Source organism: Topomyia yanbarensis, chromosome 1 (assembly GCF_030247195.1).
Source record: "Topomyia yanbarensis strain Yona2022 chromosome 1, ASM3024719v1, whole genome shotgun sequence".
NCBI lineage: Eukaryota > Metazoa > Arthropoda > Insecta > Diptera > Culicidae > Topomyia > Topomyia yanbarensis.
Genome location: NC_080670.1, coordinates 194,419,621 through 194,440,775, shown reverse-complemented (window position 1 = coordinate 194,440,775; position 21,155 = coordinate 194,419,621). Strand labels below are relative to the sequence as shown.

General features: G+C 40.8%; 1 protein-coding gene across 7 annotated transcripts in view; it reads right to left on the bottom strand.

Annotated features, from left to right (window-relative positions):
• LOC131686024 (signal transducer and transcription activator) overlaps positions 1 to 21,155 on the bottom strand; it is a 126,682-nt gene that overhangs the window by 90,519 nt on the left and 15,008 nt on the right. For 6 of the 7 annotated variants that reach the window (XR_009304916.1, XR_009304918.1, XM_058970140.1 and 3 more), the window contains exon 2: positions 12,309 to 12,396. The exons of the other annotated variant lie outside the window; for it this stretch is intronic. The gene's annotated coding sequence lies outside the window, so the exon portion shown is untranslated. The remainder of the gene's footprint in view (positions 1 to 12,308; positions 12,397 to 21,155) is intronic. 7 annotated transcript variants of the gene reach the window in all.

The following is a 21,155-nucleotide window of genomic DNA, read 5'->3' as shown; positions in this document are numbered from 1 at the left end:
AGCTTCTGGTCTTGAACATTTGAGATCACTCAAGGTGTTTCCATCCAGCTTCTACGGGCACCAGATACTCCAAGTATTTTAATTCAACCAGAAACTCAACCTAGGGTTAGACTGCTGAAGTTCCATGATATCGTGGCCATGATATTTGCATCTTCCGATATTTCGGATGCTCCTAAGTCTTTTGTTAACTTTTCTCCTTATAGTGAGAACAATTTAGAAGCAGTTGACTACCAAATTGCCCATCAGTGCATCGATCGATGGATAATTCATCGAGGTCACGGATTCGATCACAGTTATACAGTGGAATTGCAAATATCATCTCGAAAATAGATTAGTTTAAACTTTTAATAAACAATTCGAAATATGATTACAATCGCTAACGGTTTTAAGCCGCCGGAAATAATGTTTCGTATGACCTTATACGAAACATTGATTGAAGGAGCTACGCAATCGCGAGATCCGACAAAATCGAGTTCACACAAGAGCTTCCTCTGGAGGGAGAGTACGCGTTTATGACTGTCTCAATTCTCTACAGCCCGATTCAAGATCAGACAAAACGCGTACCAGACGCGAACACTCACTGATGGCCTCCCCCACTTCGTTGTGGGGCGAAAGGTGCTCCAGCTTTTACGCGGAGAAAGGCTTCCACGCGTAAGGAATTCCAGACAATTACGAAGGAACGTTTAACAATTTCAGGAAGCTGGAAAATAAAGAGCTCGATGGAAGCCAAGAAACGCGGTGATTGGCGCCGGTTCGTCGACGGATTAACAAGGAAAACATCGATGAACGCTCTTTGGGGCACAACCCGACGAACACTAATGAAAGCGAAAAATATTCCAAACACCACGAAATCGAGCCGGACTCTATACCGACACAGAAGACTTAAAGAGCGAACACAAAATTATTGCGACACCGAAAATGTCATGCGAATTTTCTTATAATGTTTAAAATCAAACCAAAATTTTAGGGTAGTTTTATACATATATTTACTTCAAAAATCAAAAGAAAAGTTAATCGATGGAGCCTTGAGTGTAAAATTGAACGCATTTTCGCTTGATGCCCTCCATCAAAGTCTTTACAGTGTCATCCGGTACTAGTTTATCAGTTTTTTTTCATTTTCTTAACCTGTCCTCGTCTTTGACTGTCTTCATGCTCTTCCGAAGTTCCCGCTTCATCATTGCCCAGTACTGCTCCACCGGGCGCAGCTCTGGACAGTTTGGCGGATTCATGTCCTTTGGAACAAAATGAACAGAATTGGCCTCATACCACTCCAGGACACTTTTTGAATAGTGGCATGATGCCAAATCTGGCCAAAATAGCGGAGCTTCGTCATGCTGCTGCAAGAACGGCCAAAGGCGCTTCTCGAGGCACTCAGATTTGTAGATCTCGCCATTTACTGTGCCCTTTGTCACGAAAGGCTCAGTCCGCAAGAGCAGATGGCCTGACATATGAGATATTTGGAGGCGAACTTCGACATTTTCTTCTTCTTAAATTTGTCGTCCACATAGAACTTGCTCTTGCCGGTGAAAAACTCCAACTCCGGAATTTGCTTAAAATCGGCTTTTATATACGTTTCGTCGTCCATCACACAGCAGCCATATTTTGTCAGCATCTTCTCGTAGAGCTTTCGTGCCCGAGTTTTAGCCGTCGATTGTTGCCGCTCATTTGCCGTGGTCCAACGTCAACCGCTCCTGCAACCGCTTCAACACTCTGGAGACGGTTGAATGGTGAATGTTCAACATTTTTCCCAACTGCCGGTGCGACAGGTCAGGAAATTCCAGGTGTTTGGAAAGAATTAGTTCTCTCGAGTCGCGTTGGTTCACCTCCATTTTCGTTGAATTGAAAAACACGACTTCGAGTTTGACAGCATGTAAACAATACACATCAATGAGAAAGTGTGCAAAATTTGGTTGATTTTTACCCAATGGTAAAAAAGTTATGCCTTGTTGAATGTGTCGCAATAATTTCGTGTTCGCCCTTTACTGCACCGCATTGCCTTACGATACCGCGAATCTGTCATAGTTTTAGATGATGGACTTCTCACTTGCTCTTTTTTGTCATGTAGCAACAACGCTCCAGAGTTAGATAGAATCAAATTCAACGTGTTGGAAAATCCGCCTGACACTACTAAAAGGTCTTTGTTAAATTTATTCAATAAGTTCCATTTCGAGTACATTGTCGCTCAAGACTGGACGCAAGTGAGTGTGATCGCCACTCCATAACCGAGATAAGCTGCCTCCACTCACAATTCGTATTGCCCGATTGCGATGTTCTTCTGTATCCGGATGTTTTTCGATAAAATGACGCTGTACCACCTCGACAGTTGTATCGAAGCAAATGTTTTTGTTTTGTCGAATACACAATTTGGTTCCCGCAAAGGTACAGCGACAAACCAAGCGAAATTCAAATGGTCTATGCTTGCAAAGAGGAGATGGCGTCAGTGCTTAAGGGGACTTTTAATTCGATTTCTGTCAATTTCCTTTCATGCTGCGCCATCAGGGTCTTCCCTCTACTTTAAACAAAATTTTGCTCATTTGACTAAAAAGCACATGTATTTTTTGTATGGCGATTCTACAGCAATGCTAGTTAGCAATGTGGGCCTTTCCCATGGCTCATGTCTAAATCCTCTTCTTTACAACCTTTACGTGAATGACATTGATGAATGTTCTGTCAACTTGCACAACACGGTCCAGTACCGGACCAAAACTTGTCGATTTGAAAGGACCATTACCTTAGGAAATTTGTCTGCTTGGACTCTTCAGTTGGGTCTCGAGATCTCCACGGAGAAAACTAAGCTGGTTGTTTGTTTCTAGAAAGAGGGAATTGCCGCAACTTCGGCTCTTATTGATGAGTAAAATACTGCTCAGATCTTCACATTTAAACATCTTGTGGTCTAGTTTTACTGGACGTCACATTAGGTATTTGAGACAGAAATACCAAAAGAAGACCAATTTTTCCCGGACAATAACGGGACAAGGTGCCCATTCGATGTGATATCTTGAAGCCGTTAGTGATTGAAAATTCCGATAGGCTTGTCGAGTTTCTCAGACATGAATATGGCGCAGAACATGAATCCTGATTCGTATAATTCCGATTCGTATAATTCCAACTGTGCCCTCCGTTCGCTAAAGCGATTCCCCGATTTCCTCACTGAACTACGGGAATCCTTAAGTGCTTTATCCGAAAAATCTTACCAGATTACCTTAGATTAGGTCCTCTTACATTGCTCCATCCCGGACAACGAGACGCAAACTCTTTAGCTAAGATGGGAGCATTAGAAGGTAACATCTACGAAAGCTTCACGGAATCTTTCTGTATTTTTCGTCAGGGAGAGTTGACAAACCACTCGGAGAAATGGGATAGCTTGGATGGCGGAAACATTTCATTAAACCGAAAGTATCGACGAAGTCTTAGTTCAGGGAATTGAAGGCGGGTCGGGATTTCATTCGTGTAATTTCTCAGCTCATGTCCAACCACTACACGTTAGATGCGCATTTTCGTCATATTGGGCTTGAGAAGAGCAGACGCTGTGCTTGAGATGATGGTTATCACGACATCAAGCACGTTGTCTGGTCATGTATCCAATATTGTGACACCAGATCTCAGTTAAAGGAGTACTTTCCAGTCCGAAGAAACCCATCCAACGTACCAGTAGGGGATATCTCGGCAAGTCGGGATCTCCCTTGTGTGACCCTAATATACAGTTTCCTAAAGGCCAGCAAGGTATGTACAAATTTTCTATCCTTTTTTTCATTCTCAGAAGTACTCTCTTACGCCTGTACTGAAAATCATGAATGCACAGTGGTCCAGAATGCAATCTTAGCAGAAATTTTGAGATTTTACTAAAACTAAACAACTTAACCTTATTAAGCCTTTGGAGAAGTTTTCGTAGCTTATGAGCCCCCTCTTTTTGTTAAAACAACAGTTAGGGTGGTTCTAATTTTACCAAGATCAAAAAATTAACTTTTTAATCATTCTAGTTAGAGCCGAACGACCTTCAGCGAAGTTGTAGAACGACAAATTTTGGAAAAGTTTGCTGAAGACAGGTAAAAATGTATATAAAAATTTATTTATCGCACGCATCAACAGGCCGCACTCGGCCCCAATGATGGAAACTTAAATTAATTACATTTAAAAAACTGCAGGAATCGCTTTCTTAAAGTTATCCGAGACAAATGAAAGTCGAACAGGTGCGACACACGATTGAAGAGGCGTTGTAGTCCCGTGATAGCAGCATTAGCTGTTTGAATAGTTCGTCGAAACGGCACTCTCAGAAGAACGTTTCCGCGTAACGTTCTGGACCTTGCTTGGATGTTGACTCGCTCTAATAAATCTGGAGAATCGATGCGTCCTGACAGAAGATCAGAGATGAATAAGGCTCTTGCAGTTTCTCTACGGCGCTGAAGGGTATCGAGCTGGATGAGTTGACACCGACTCTCGTAGCTTGGTAGACGAAAAGGATCGCGCCAAGGCAGGCGTCGAAGAGCATACCGTATAAATTTTCGTTGAACGCCTTCAATTCGATCGCTGCTGTTCATGTAATTCGGGTTCCAGACTGACGAACAATACTCCAGCGTGGAGCGCACTAAAGAGCAGTAGAGGCTTTTGAGACAATAAATGTCTGTGAAGGATTTAGCCGTACGGAAGATGAAGCCCAGGCTTCGCGATGCTTTACCAACAACATACGAAATGTGATTCTTAAATGTAAGTTTCGAATCTAACAGCACTCCAAGATCCTTAACGCAGCTCACCCGGGAAACAAGAGCTCCAGACAAGTTATATTCAAACTCAATGGGATCCTTTTTTCTGGAGAACGATATCACAGAACATTTCGCCGGATTCAGATTCATTCGGTTGTTTTCACACCATCTGCTGAAAGTGTCAAATTGCTGCTGCAAATAAAGTGCGTCCGTTCGGCTCTTAATTCTGTTGAAAATTTTCAGGTCATCTGCATACGACAACCGTGGCCCTTTCAGCTGATAGTTTACATCGTTGAAATAGAGAGTGAATATCAAAGGTCCGAGATGACTTCCTTGCGGAATTCCAGACGTTGCGGAGAATAGTTTGGAGTATGCATCACCTATGTTCACACTGAGTTGACGGCCAACGAGATAGGATTGGAACCATCGTAGGAGTGATCCACTGAAGCCAAGTTTTTCCAATTTAGCGATTGCGATATCGTGATTGATTTTGTCAAAAGCTGCAGATAAGTCAGTATATATAACATCAGTTTGTTGACTCGCATCGAACCCTTCGGACACAAAAGAGGTTAGAGATAGTAGATTCGTCGACGTCGATCGATTCGGCATGAATCCATGTTGGTCTTTAGAAATATATTCCTTACAGTGAAAAAACACTGACTCCACCACGACTAACTCAAAGAGCTTGGAAATGGCACAGAGCGCAGAAATTCCTCTATAATTGTCAATGTTCTTCTTATCACCTTTTTTGTGGACAGGAAAGATGAAAGCTGCTTTCCACAATTGAGGAAAAATCGCGGTTGTCAGTGACATTTTGAATAGTTGACAGAGTGGTTCCACCAAACCAGATATACACTTTTTCAAAAATACAGCAGGGACACCATCTGGCCCGGGAGATGACGATGCTTTAAGCTTGGATGCTGCTGATACAATATCCGAGTGCTCTACACGAATCTCATTCACTGACCGTTCGAGTTGGGCCACGCCGCTAGCTGCAACGTCAATCTGCTGCGAGGACAATGTCTCACTGACGAACACACTCGCAAATTTAGAGGCGAACAATTTGCATATGGCTTGTGAATCATGACCAGCTTCGCCATTCAAAAACATTGCAGAAGGCAAGCCGGTTTCTTTCCGCTGGTCATTGACGTATCTCCAAAACGATTTAGGATCCGACTTAAGCTTACGTTGCATTTTTCGTTGATAGTTTGAAAAACAAAAACTGTTCAGTTTTTTTAAATCGTTATTGAGCCTTACATAATAAGCTCTCAGTGACAAGGTACGGCGTTTGGTAAACTTTCGTAATGCTGCTCTTTTCGCAGTTTTTAGCTGACGTAGCTCGGCTGTCTGCCAGGGGGATTGATCACTTCGTTGATTACACTTTGGGACATGACGATCGATAAGGTAGCTCATTATATGGCAGAACGTTTCAGCGGCGGAGTTCACATCATCCTTACTTAGCACAGAATCCCAGTTAATACTTTGTAAAATATTCAAAATGCTGCTATAGTCGGCCCGCTTATAATTGTAACACACGGTGGGCGCGTGGCTCGAAAACTTCATAGGCGGTACGTCCTGGAGTGTAAGATGAAGAGGCGGATGGTGGCGAACATACTTTACTAGCGGGGCGAGGGCGGTGGAAATATGCGGCGATTGATCTCTGGCATTAACGAAGCATAGATCTAAAATCCGGTCGCTCTCGTTCGTTGTGCTGTTAATCAGCAGAAGTGTAGCCGTGCTATAGCCATCCAGAAGAGTAATGCTGCCAGGATGAAAAACTGATTCGTCTGGGTCGGGTTGTAGAAATCCGTTATGAATGGAACGCCACTTTATTGTAGAAAGGTTGAAATCGCCGAGGATCATGATTTCGTCAGTGGGTTGCGCCATCGCAACAACAGAAGTCAATGATTCAGAATGAGAATCAACTAGTGCAGAGTCGCGAATTTTATCGGGAGGGAAATAAACCACACATATATATAATGTTCGATTTCCCAATTTTATCGCTGCCCATACTTGTTCGATGCTGCTCCAAGCATCATTTGTTATATGTTGAACTTTTAATCCACGACGCACAGCGAGCAAAACACCGCCTCCGGAGGATTTGTGGCTGTTGAGAGGATTCCGGTCACATCTGAGAACCTCGTAGTCAGAGCAAATCACCTGGCTGGAAAGGGTCTGCTCATTTAGCCATGTTTCTGTCAATGCGATAATGTCGTAACAGCAGTCCGAGGTAGCTAGGCGATAGGTATTTGCACAGGAATTCATGCCACCCACATTTTGATAGTATAAGTGGATGGGTGACGATTTTAGACACGGAAGGCTGACCGGCACTCCTTGATTCCGTCGTCTGGAATGCACACCGGGGCGACTGGAATGACTGCTAACAGCAGAAGGCGCGGGTGAACTGCATGAATTGGTAGCACCCGTGATGGAAGTTGGAGTGCTCCTCAGGAGGTTTCCAGCTGACGGCTGACATCGATGACTTATTAATTGACAGTCGGAAGCATTCGAGCTAGAACAAGCAGTTCCATCAGGAAAAACGGTTGATTCATCAAAATTATTTTTAAAATACTTGCCAAAGAGGGCAATTTGGAAGGTAAGCTCTAACTGTCGTACTTTTTATTTTACAACAAATTTAAAGTCGGAGCTTAGGGTGCTTCTTCGAAATACAGTTTTATTCCAATAACTTTTGCTGTTTTCATTTAAAACTGAAGTAGTCTTCAGACAACTTTAAGATTGTTTCAAGGCGAATAATTTGTTTCATGGCACCATATATCTAGATATTTCCGTCGAAAAGTTATGAGCACTTTTTCGGCAAAAATGGGGTTGTTTGAAATAACAATATCACTCGTTTGGGGCAAATAAAAGATAATTATTTTCGAACTATAAACAAGGTCATGATTAGAGTTACAATTGAGCAAAAAATGGCGAATACGATATTTTTTTAAATTTCATAAAATTGATTTAAAAAAATCTATTTTTGAAATATTAAGTGCTTATATCTTCTGAACAATAAAAGCTAGAGTTTTGATGTATTAGAAGAAAATGTTCGTCTTCAAAAACTCTGAAAAACATCTGAAGAATAGGTTGGAAAAAAAATTAAAACTGAAAAAGTTATATTAAAAATTTGGTTTTTCATGAATTGACTCTTTGTAATATGTTTAAATTACTTTCACGGCGAACAATATAAAAAATGTAGTTTCGTTTTCATGATAAAATATTGCACTTTACACTACTTTTCTATTATTTTAAATAGTGGGTAGGGTGGTTCTATTTTTTTTTAAATCAGAAAATTAACTTTTTATTGGTTCGAGATAGAGTTTCGCTGTCCTCCAGAAAATTGCAGAAAATGAAATTTTAAAAAACTTTGTCGAAGACACTGAAACTCTATGTCGTGTACTTTTCATTTTACAAGAAATTTACCAAAAAAAATTATGGTGTTTCTTACAAAATGGTTTTCTTTGTATAACTTTTGAAGTTTTGATTTTTCATTAAGATCACTTTAGAAATACTTTCAGATATTTTGAAGGAGTACAATTTGTCTTAATATATTGAACCTCTAGCTTCGCTCGTTAGAAAGTTATATATATACTTTTTACTAAAAATAAACTATTTTTTGAGTAAATATTGCAAGATATAAAAAATATCGCATTTGCCATTTTTTGGTGATCTATACTACAAAGCATGCTATTTCATATGAAAGCAACAGTATTTAATGTTCAGTGCCCGAATCGAAGATAATTCTAATTGAAAAAGTTATATTTTTTATATAAAAATTCTTATAACTTTAAAACGAAAAAAGTTAAATAGTTGGTGTTTTAAAGCAAATTATGCGCCTTAAAATAATGTTCAAGTTGTCCAAAGAGTACTTTAGCGTAAAATAAAAACTTCAAAAGTTATAGAAATAAAACCATTTTTTAAGGAACGCCCTAAAGCTTACATTTGAATTTCTCGTGCAATGGAAAATATAAAAGCTAGAGCTTGCATGTCTTCAGCAAATTTGTCTAAAATGTGTTGCTCTACAACTTCATCGAAGACAGTAAAGCTCTATCTCAAACCGTTAAAAAGTTCTATTTTAAATATTGTTAAATTCAGAATCACCCTAGCATCGGTTTAAACAAAAAGAATGGCCTTGCAAAGTACAACAACTTTGCCAAACATGTTGTAAGGCTGTCATTTAATTTTAGCAAAAAGTTAAAATTCCTGCTAAATTCGCATTCTGGACCACTGTGTAATGGTTTGATGGGACCTCAAGACGGCATAATAAATCTACGTCGTATACGCCAACTAGCACGGATCATACCGCATATAAACATCTTACGCACAACTCGGTGTGTTGCCAATCCGCATCAGAGCCCTACCACCAAATTCTCTGGATATCTAAAGTTGCAAAGCTGACAATAGGATACTAAACAACCTGGAAGTCTGGAATACTCTGCAGTTCCGAGGAGGATAACCCGGCGTCTCAACCAGCCAAAGCTGTGTAATCGATGTCGCAGATCTTCCGTTTGTCACGAAGCGGTAAGTTTATGTTATTTTCCCTGTCATCGTTGTCTGCGCTCTCTCCCCAGTGAAAATTATCACTGATGGGGCTGTTATTCGAATTGGTCATCTGAAAGGTTTCAATACCTGGAATACCAATGCACAAGAACAGTTTCGTATACAGAGCAGTACTCTAGCAAAGAGTAATGCGCGAGCGCAGGAGTCGCTAAGGATGCTGGATTAATATTCCAGCCAGCGGAGCGGAAACTACGTTTCGCGGGTTTCAATCTTCGTTCATCCACCTGTTTGTTTTTCGATCTATTTCCCTGGGCTGGCCGGGCTAAAGTCGTCAATTTTCAAGGTGGATTGTACAAACGAGAAAGACAAAAACAGTTTATAGTACGCTGTGCTTCTAATTTCTTTGCCGGAAAAATATTCAACGGAGTGTCGGTTATGATGAAACTGGATAATACCCGGTCTAGTATGAAAATACCTGCAGACAATAGCCACCGAAACTGATCAGAGCTTTCATTTTTGTTTTTGAGACTTGGTAATCTCGGCAGATTAGCGAAAGGCAGTTTGTTTGTTGTTGAATTAAAAAAAAACTACAAGGGGCAGCCCTATGGAGTTGCACGAACTGTAGAAGTAGGACTATACTGCTTAAAGTAAAATATTTATTTTCTTAGTACATTTAAAGTAATATCAAATATATTTCTTACGTAAAGTTTAAGCACAACCAATCAACTTCGAATGTTACATATTGAACCAAACATTCTTGGTTGTCAGGTCATTTCATTTGTAGTAGGTGACCGAACTAGATTAAACTTATTTGAGAAGATCTGAAGAAAAATGGCAGAAAACCGTGACCGAATTAATTAATGAATTGATCGAACGTAAATAATAAACTTTTGTTGTGTTTTTTATAGATCCGGGTGAATTTGTTGCCAAGAAAGTTTTCGTCTTTGCGCAACGAAAGCAAAGATTGCTATCATGCAGGTTACGCATGCAACCGCTAACAAACAGGGATGCCACATTGAAATCTGTGTTTTGGTCAAAAATATCTTTTTACCATCTGTGATAACTGAAGCAGGAAAAAAATCTGTGAAAATCTTTGATAAATTTCCGAACAATCACAATATTTCCAAAAATCATTGAAATTTTCATCCAAATTCCAAAAATCTCCCAAAAATTGTGAAAACAAATCTGTGACATTACAGAAAAATCTGTGAATATAACTCTGTTAACAAATTATATATACCTACCTACACATTCGCCTCAAACAGTGAACCCAAGCGCACAAAGCAAAATGAGTCAACGCTGATGATGATGGGTAGAGCGAAAGAGACAACTATGTTAACCGTGTTTGCAAATGGAGCTCGAATTTACAAGCGATTTTGTGTACGAATAAATGTGTTCGAGATTGCACATAAAAGAGCGCTGGAAACAAGCACAACACAAAAGAAAGCATAGTGCTTGAGCGGGTAGCGTACCTCCACAGCCAGTGTAACGGACATATAACTCAGCTACACTAGCTGTGAAAACACACAGCGCAGTGATCTGCTCCGCCTTCCATTCAACAGGCAACTGAGCTTGTACGGCCAGATCCGTTCTTTAAATAGTCGAAATAGTGCAAAAAAATTTGAAAATTTATCGTGAGATGGCTAAATTATATGCGTTTAAAATTGGACCACTTTTCTTTACATACCATTTTTGTAGAATTTGCAAAGTGCACCCCCATATCGAAAACAAAGACGTAGTCCTACGTCAAAAAAATTGGAAATCGGATGAATAGCTTTGGAGATATCACGTTCACCGCAAAGGCACTTTTGAAAAAAACTCCATTCCGAGATAATTGCGTTTAAAATTTTAAGTCCATTTGTGGAAGAACCAGTGCGTTGCAAACGACTGTAATTTGAAATCTAGTGCTCAGATCTGGATGAAATTTCGCATAGAATTTTCCAAAAAAGTTTTTTCGACTTTTTGAGTTCCAACTTTGTATGTAAGCCCTTAAATCAAGATAGAACTGGACTGCTTGAAGACCGGCGTCTTGGTACCCGATGCTCGTAGGTAACCTACGTTGTCTGGATTGATGGAAATGGCTAATTGTAATGAACGATGGAGTGGAATAAATCTAACGCATCCTAATTTTTCCAATGGTCGTCTAATTGAAACAGACATGACTAGTAAAAATCGATGAGGGGATTAAGAAACTTCAAGAAATTGTTACTCGTGATAGAGTGCGTGATCTGACAAGGTGTCAGTTTAAGAATAGGCATTTTACCTTTTCATGACCCACTTATTTTTAGAATTCCGCTTAAGTTTGCCAATTTTTCCTGAAGTTCAATGAACGCATCAAAAGGTTATAAGATCCGGATCTCACCGATTCAAAATTGCTACTCAAATGGTACTTCTTTGTCGATAATCTGAACTGCCAGTCATTTAACTGGAAACTGGCAAACAACACAAATTATCCATTAATTTAGCCAATCTAAATATAGAATATACAGAATGCTACATAGATTTGTCCGAATGACGACATTCGCCTGACAAGGACACGCTTTCGTATAACTTCACGAATCGAATTCAAGTTCCGTTCCATTGCTTTCCCACTGGAGAGAACGGACGGTGTATAGAAAAGCTGAAAATCAGAACTGACAGCGACCACACACATCCGTACTGAATAGACAAGCAAATTGACTTCGCCATCCTATTCGGAAAAGCTAGCCTATTTTAAGTTAGGAAAATCCTCCACCCTGGCTTCACATTTCCTCGTCATCGCAATGCCATCGAAGGCTGGCTTTTGAGCTTGAGTGGTCGTCGCACTCTGAACGAACAGTAACTTTTTTGATTGACACATGCTTATTTCCTGCTGGTTTTCCACCACCCATCATCTTAGTGTGGATGGACCGCTCGGACTGGGATCGATTGTAGGCATGTTCAAGTTTTCCATCCGTTGCTCCTGAATGTATATTGTATGTGCAGCACCGTAACACATCGTCGTACAATGTTTTTCATTGTATGGACTGAAGAGGAAAAAGTTCTTTTCTTTTGTGCCTCCCATTGAATAGAGCTTTGCCGTTGATGGCGATACAAATGTACCTGCCAATAAAAGAACAACTCTCTTACCGTGATTGTGATTGAGATGAATCGAGTTCGTCGGAAACGTTGCCGGTCTATGCGGAGTAACAGTTTGACCGTGGGCGATGACAAGTATCTGAAAATAAGGGGACAGAAAGAGACGAAGACATTGTTAGATTATGCTGCGTATGTTTCCATATCAATACCAGTCAGTGGTATTCAGGTAATATGAGCTAAGGTTGCAACATTGTCAGTGTCGGTCGGATTGGATCCCCCCTTAGGGCAGGAATCTCGGCAGGATATATGGCTGATTGGAACATGTTGTTGGATCAGGTTGCCCTGCTCGTACGAATCATGGATGAAGCCATCGTAATGAGTGTAACTAAACCACAGGACTGTGACGTCGGTCGTCATAAATATTCTCATATCTTCATAGACACAGTTCTAGTTAATTCCAATTTAATCTACGTAACCAACGGAAAACACGTGCAAAAATATTTAGCCAAATGAAACCGAAAAATTAGTTACAACTTTCTTGGACAGTCTGTGCAACCATCTTTACAAGACATAATAAATTTCTAATGAATATTTAATCACTTCTTCGAACCTTGACATACAGTAAAGGTCGATCCACGTAAAGTATCTGCTACAGGAAAATACAAACAGGGGCGAATTAATGGACTTCTCCGCAGTTCAGGGTGTGGCGCATGTACTGTGTTTGCGAGAATCCAAAGACGAAAAATCGAAACAAAAATTCATGTTGATGTAAAATATTAATAACATTGTTATAGTTGGTTCAATGAAAACGATTTCCTATCGACAAACAAGTCATGGATGACCGAAAAAAAAACAAAATTAACATTCGAATTAAAAGAGCGTCTTAAACTCATGCCTTAGTCTCTTATTCACCATTAAAATGTTCCGACTCAAACGATTGTTCTCGAAACGGACGACTAAGCGAAAACCGTGTCCACTCTAACACTACAATGCGTATTTCATCCGCATATTGAGCAAAACAACAACGGATTCAAAAATTTAGAAAAAAATGTAATGTTACGCATCAAACTTAAAAGATTCGACATCACGACAGATCCGAACAAAAATTCCGCAGCAACCACGCGCTGCTGGTACGCTTTGTGTGCTTCCGGGAAGTTATATTCCCCCGAAAGCCCGCGAAACGATACTTCCCGGAGAAACCTCTCCGGTAACATTTCCCGTAACTGCAGTTAATGTAAGGATTGTGCCAATCCTGCCACTGTGGTATTTCATCGAAGGATTCACGTACATTTCACACAGCTTCCGCACTGCATCGTACGCGGCGAGGCGCGACGCGGATGCAATTATCTGCCAGTATAGTGCAGAAATGAGCCACAAATAATGATGTAATGAAATCGTGTTCAATGGATCGGTTTACATTTTACAAACGCTTGCAGCGTGAATATTGTTCCCTGAATTGTACCAATTAGGCACACACATACGTCACAGAAGAAGCCATGTGAGGCGGGTGCGGGAAATGCATTTTACCAGAGGATACCGACGAGAGAGAGTTCGGGTGATTACTGCTGACAAAGTAATAAAAAAAAGGATTATTTACTTCCGACAGTTTTTCCCGTCCGACTGTAGGGCATCGTGATGGAAATACTGAGAGCTCGATGAATACGATATGTGATGAAACAATGAGTGGGAAATTGTATGAAAATGCAGCCTGACATCCTTAGTGATCTGATGTTTAATCCAGCCCGCTGACAAGCGGCTAATTTTCCGTTGAAAAAATCAAACTTGAAGGTAGCTGTCAAAATGCGCTTTGAGTGAAAATGCCCGTTTGAATAAAGTTTTCCGGGATATTCCCTGAAAGCGGATGTTGACAGTTTACTTTAACGTCCAAAATTCGAATGTTATTTTTGTACCTGACAGCTCGATTCAGCCTGATACCGGACCCGAACCGGGCCATATTCTCACCACCATCACCAGCCCATTTCGTCCGGATATCGTTGCCATAGAATCGAACTCGGTTGTCGGGGGGAAAAACTGCTTGCTCCACTTCCGAGCCATGGCAGGATGCCACCCTCTCACAACGGATTCGCTCTCACTCTCTTTCTCATTCGGATGAAAATTAGCCACAGCTGGAACTGGGGATCACACAACGAAAAGCGGTAGAAGAGAGTGTGTGTTTGCGCTGAGTAAATTGAAAGAGGATGGTTGGTTTCCTGGAAACCGGATGCTGGCAACAGAGTCGTGATGTTGAGTGGTGGGTGGCAAACTGACTGAAGCAACAACTGGTTGCTCGGTACCATGCCCGAAATTAGCAATAACTCGATGCTCAACGTACACAAACACACACGGTCCTCGTCGGATAGGATGGGGGTGAAGTTGGTAGCAGATTCGACATTCCGACAGGTGTGGAGGTTGTGGTGGTTAGAGTGATCCTTTTGGATTCATCTGAATGACATAGACAAAGACGGGTGACATAGCAACAGGCTGTCGCTTCTCTAGGAGATAGGATTTTCTATTTAGTGAGTATGGCGGTCAAAATACTTCCTAGAACAAATTTATTTCAATCTGCGTATACACTGTTTTACAAGAGTATCATCTGATTTCAACCTTTCCCAGAAGAAAATCGATTTAAATATAATCGATTTTCTTTTAGGAAAGGTTGACATCAGATGCTTAGCGCATTTTACTCTTTATATCTACAACCTTCAATAATATATTATTTTTATTGAAAAAGTGAACGGAAAAAATGTCTTCCAAATTCCTGAATAGTTTTCATGAATACGGTAACGATCCCGTTTTTACGTTTCTAAACTGAACTTTTTTTAGGGTCGTCGAAATGGAGTTCTAGAGCTTGGTTCTCGGAAAGGCTACCTGTCATAATCACTCACTACAATTGCAGACGAGACGGGAAATGTTGCCCACTCAAAAACACTGCTTAAGGCTAATTGCAGCGGGCCGTGATTCTGATATTGAACATACGGTTCAGATGTGCGGTGACAGGGATTTCAAGATCGCGTGTATCATCGCGAAGGGCTCGAGCGTTTGTATGTTAACGTGTTCGATCGTGTAGGCATTTGTATGTCGCGTGTGCTAGCGCGTATGTGACTTCGCGTGTTTTAGTATAATTTTGCATCGAGTGGGTATTTGTATATTCGCGTGTCTTCTTGGACAATCGCGCGAACCTTGAATATGATATTCAATTTTCAGTGCGCGGTTCAGATGCTAGAAGGAAGTGCGTTCTCCTATATCACTGTAGTTCTTGGTCATGTCGCCATGGAACGTGTTATCTAGTGGATATGAGTGTTATTTTTTGATTGGTTCTAGGATCGAGGGTATAGGCTTCCGGACGTGACCAATTTATGGTCGCGCCAACACGAGCATTTGTAGGTTCACGTTTGAGACCTTGTTTGTAAATATATAAGTGCCATAACATTCACTTTACCGGTGGCTGAAAAAAGTCCTGAAAATTTGACACGCGTTAAATTTGTGCTCGGAATATTTAAACAAATAAAATAAAAAGTGATAAATCGCTAATTTTTAACCTCGCTGCTATATGAACTCAGTTTAGTGTCACTGGATGCAAATATCGGGGCTTTCTGGAAGCCAGATCTGAGATGTCTGGTAGTCAATAGTAATAAGCTTGATGCGGACTATGCGTGGAAGACCAGATATTTGCTGGACTATTGAGTGCAATCATACTCCTAATAATTGAACGGGGCTTATTTGAACGTAAGAGAAAGTATGAATGGATGGCGATACAAGGTAAGAGATGGGGGAGGGACAAATGCATCCAGGTTGCAAAACCGAAGGGAATTCTGTCTGCCTTTGAAACTGAACGATTCCGATTGGGCGGATAATCAGCGTAATAAGCATAAAGTGTTCCTTTAATGACTAAGCATTAGCGTCGACTACATACCAATCAATATCCGAGAGAATTTGACTCCTCTTTGCAATTTTGCTGGCACTGCTTCGAGTTTAGAGTTGCAGCATTATGATAGTTGTTGTTTGACTGTCTTAAACGGACTAAAAAATACAAACATCTGCTACTAATAGATTTATTGTTAATCCATTTATGTCTAAAATTAAATCTGAAATTCTAGCGACATCGTCTTAGCGCATTTAGCGTTCAGTGGGCCATTTGCGCGACTTCCGGAGGGTTAAGTGGCTGTTATAATTTTAGCAATTTTCTTTATCATTATTTCAGAGAGCGAGTAAAGGCGCTATAACCTTGGCTCATTAGGCTGGACAGGGCTAATAACATCTGCCCCATCCCAGGAACTTAGGACCAAAGGAGTGACATTAACCCTCATAGCCAAATCACTCCCAACGATTTATGAAACCCCCATCAAATTGAAACGGTCGGTACGGTTGTCCACGTTTCTTCCTTATTCAAGGTTCAAAATAATTCGTTGATTAAATTATTCATTAACTGAATACTTTTAATGCCGTATAACTTTGAATCATCTTCATTTTGAACGCTGCACAGTTCACATATCATATGTGCAACAAACATTAATATTGACAAGAAAAATTGTGGGCGAATGCCTACAATTTTCCAGGGCCCCAAAATGTATTGGCTGTGTATGTGTAGACTTGACTAGACTAGAGTAGAAGTGCTAAAACTTTCACTTTATCACCGGGGTGTTAACAGGTCTGCGAGATGGCGGGTGTAGATGTGCGTGGATGATCGCGAAGGTCTCAAGCGTTTGTATGTCGTGTGTGCTAGCGTGTATGTGTCTTCGTGTGTATTAATATAATTTGGTGTAGTGCGGCCATTTGTATACTCGCGTGTAATCTTGAATGAGCGCGCGAACCTTGAATATGATACTCAATTTTCAGTGTGCAGTCCAGATGCTAGAAGAGAGTGAGTTCTCGCATATCACTGGAGTTCTCGGTCATGTCGCCATGGAACGTGTTATCTAGTTGATATGAGTGTTATTTTTTGATTGGTTTTAGGATCGAGGGTATAGACTTCGGAACGTGACCAATTTATGATGATGATGATTAAGATGATGATGATGATGATGGTCCCACCTCATACCCCCACAAAGGTGTGAGCTGAACGATTTATCTAGAAGATAATTAATATTTTAACTCATGACAAAAACCAGTTAACAAAAAACGGGCTGGTTAATTTTGCAGACCTCTTTCCTTCAAAAGAACGTAACCAGATACATTTCGAATATTCCGCCAACAACCAGGGTCCACCAAGAAAATTTCCATTCCGGGAAGATACTTGATAGAATCGGGAATTGAACCCAATAGCTTCCATTTCGCAGGTTCATACGCTTCGCCCTTCGTCATCTCCCATGGCGAAACGGATTTCAGCTGCCGAGCTATGAAAACCGTTGCCAGCTAATACACCTCGATACACTCAGCATTCGGAGGGACTGCTCTCGAGCCCCGTTCGTCTCGGACTTACTCTCTGCCAGAGTGGATTGCCCTACAATCCTCGGACGTCAAGCCCGCGTTCGAGCTCTACGTAATAACTCCCTTCTGCGTTGGTTCCGTTCAGGAGAACCAACTATGGTTGCCAGAGCGCTGTTACCGGACTCCAACGAATGTTTAACAGTGTGGCGACGGCCCTTGACTTCAACCGGACGCGGAATGCGATAAAAGCGAAAATGTTGTCAATTTTAAAATGTAATTAGTTTAAGCAACCACCATTGGGGCCAAGGGGCCTGCTGGTGAAGGTAATAAACATAAACATTTCCGATAATTCTCTGCAAGACTTGACCAAGCCATCGGCACTACCACCTGCTAAGGTGAGAAGTAACGAGCCTAGTGGAAGTGCAGAGTCCGGTCGAATTATATCATCCACATCAGACCCCTTTATTGAAAGTTTCCGTCTACTAACCCAAGGCAATCAAAAAATATTCCTATCCGGGAACATCCTATATTGATCAGGAATCGAACCCGATATCTAGTTATATCAGAGTCATAACCGAACTAACTCCGGTTTATCACTATCGCAGCAATAACCGAGAATAAATCTATTGTCGAGAAAAGTCAACACAAATCCATCATCAAATCAGACCCTGATTTATAGTCGCGCGAATGCGAGCATTTGCAGGTTCACGTTTGAGTCCGCTTTTGTAAATATGTAAGTGCTGAAACGTTCACTTCATCACCGGGCTGTTATCAGGTTTGCGAGATCGCGGGCATAGATGTGCGTGGATGATCGCGAAGGATTGAAGCGATTGCATGTTAACGTGTTTTTTGTGTATGCTAGCGCACATACGTTACTTCACATGTCAAAATTCGATTTTGTAACTGTATGGCCATTTGCATATTCTGGTGTGTTCTTGAATGATCTCGCGGACCGCGAATCTGTTTCTAAATTTTCAGTGAACAGTTCAGGTGTTAGTAGAGAGTGAGTTCACCCGTACCACTAGAGTGTCCAGCCGCGTCGCCATTGAACGTATTGTTTAGTATGTATGAGCGTTATTCTTTTTTCTTTTTTTTTTAGATTAGGTTTGCGCTTGGTACCGCGTGGCTAAGTTGTGCTAAGACGTGCACTTAATCACTGACGCGTTTTCAGGATTGCCGCGCAGCTACCACATCCCAAGATATATGCAGACATTTTTCGGAGAAATTCGCGAATGTGTTCACAGATGAGGCCTTAACAGTAGATCAAATTGAAGTCGCTGTTAGTCAAGTTCCGGCTGTGAGCGAAAAATTAAAGCGCTATCGATGTCAGTGACATGATCTGATGTCTTATGGCGAAAGACGCGAGCGTTTCTATGTGACCGTGTTTAATCGCATGAGTGTTTCAATGTCGCGTATGCTATCGAATATATAACTTTGCGTGCTTGAATTCGTTTATATTACCGAGATACCGTTTGTATATTCGCATAGGCTTTTGACTGTTTGCGCGTGTCGTCATTCTGATGTTTAAGAGGTTATATATGTCGGTCGGTCAAAAATTCGATCTTTTTAAATTATTTTATCTTAAAGTATAGGTTGTTAAAAATGTAATCCCACATTTTTATAGATATCCAAGCAGTAGAAGCAAAGCTATAGCGTTGTTCATCTGGCTCCCTTACGGGGGTGTCGCTTATACTTTAAACGCGATTATCTCGAAATCATATTTTCCCAAAAACGACTTTGCGCTGACTACGTTTACCAAAAAAAGTTTTTATGCGATTTCAGAAAAAAAATGATTTTTTTAGTAATTTAACTGTGTGTCCTGGAACGATTCCATTTTTTGTCTAAATTTTTATATCAAAGTTATGAATTTTTAAATAATTTTTTCAGATGAAAATGGCTTTTTTGGAAAAATCGTCCTGGTTCACAAAGAAAAGAAATATTTAATGAATTGTTCAAAAACACCACAAGTCCCTATACTATTGAAATTTTGCTTGATGTTATGCTTTCAGTTAAGCTGTTGGACTGGAATCGTAGTCACGATAATCCTCTTTGAAAAAACGCGTTTTGCAGAAATTGTTATAACCTCAAAAATTAATAATATTGTTCGCGTTCTTAAGAGAATTTTTTAGATTAGATATTGTACTACGCTAAACGTACTATAAGTATTTAATAAAAATATGGTTACAACCCTTTGCAAAAATTCAAACTTTTCTCTTGTTTCCCGCATCTCAACATATATAACTTCTTAATTTTGAATGTACGCTTCGGATGAAGGAAGAAAGTGAGCTCTCCCATCTACTGGCGTTTCCAACTATAGCGCCATGAGACTTGTTGCCTAGTGCATATAAGTACCGTATTTAAAAGTGAGAGCTCCCGAGCGAGTATGAATATGACCACGCGAGAACAGTCCACGTTGACAAACTTTCCAAAGTGTTCTGTAATTTATGCAATCTGTCTTGCAATTGGACGATACGAATTGTGATCGGAGGTTGGTTTTCTCAGTTTTTAGATGGCGATGACTCTTGTTTGTCTCCAATCGCGTGGGGCAAGGGTATTCACAAAAAAGTTATTAAATAACTCAACTAGCGAATCTTGACAGACTCTTCAATAAGTTGAAATTGATTATGTCTGTCCCTGGGGTTTTATTGTTACATATAGAGCGAGTGAGAGCTCCACCATCGAAAAGGTGCTTCATTCGTGGTATCAGGAGGTAACGCGGTCTTCTGTGCCGGGAAGGAATTCGAGCAAACCTTCCGGAGGAAGTTCTTGAGTGGATTCGAATTTATCGGATATCGCGGCTGCATAGCTCTTCTAATCAAGGTTTCGTGTGAAGTCATACGAAATGTTGATTGACTTCGATGGCTTTAAGCCGTTGTCGATTGAGACTACGATCGAAAGATGGTCACTACCGTGAGGATCAAAGATTACCTTCGACGTGCAATCTAACGGCAGCGATGTTGAGCAGATATTCCTAAGACACTCAGGTGCGCTGGGGAAGCAGGAATCCGTGTTTTGAATTGTCAAAAATTATCGTGTGTCAATGTGTCAAAAGCTATCGCAAAGATCGTGAATTACGGAAGACCGATTTTTCCCTCTTGTGGATCATCAGTCTCGCCCTCGTTAGAGGAGCATTTTGATTTATGGTACAAAGAAGAATTGTAGTTTATCCCTGCTTACCCGAATATGCCCAGGTATCATGCAAACTCTCTGCACAGTAAGAGCACTTTCCAGCATTCTTACTGCACGAATCATCCACGTGATTTTAACCGCACTTAGAACAATTTATGGCCCGTGATACAAACAGGCGAACAGGCAGACGAGCCTTACGCTAAAGCATGTAGTTCGGTAGCACGGTTTCAACGAAAGTCACTTGTTAAGAGTTCGATTGAGGTTATGTTTTCGAACCATCTCCCGCGATTAAAACTGAATTCAAACATTTGCAATCTCGTATTTTCACCGGCTGAAGTAAGCGGTCTCTAAAACGGCCAATTGCATACTGCAGTAGATACCCGCATGTCAAACTGTCATCGT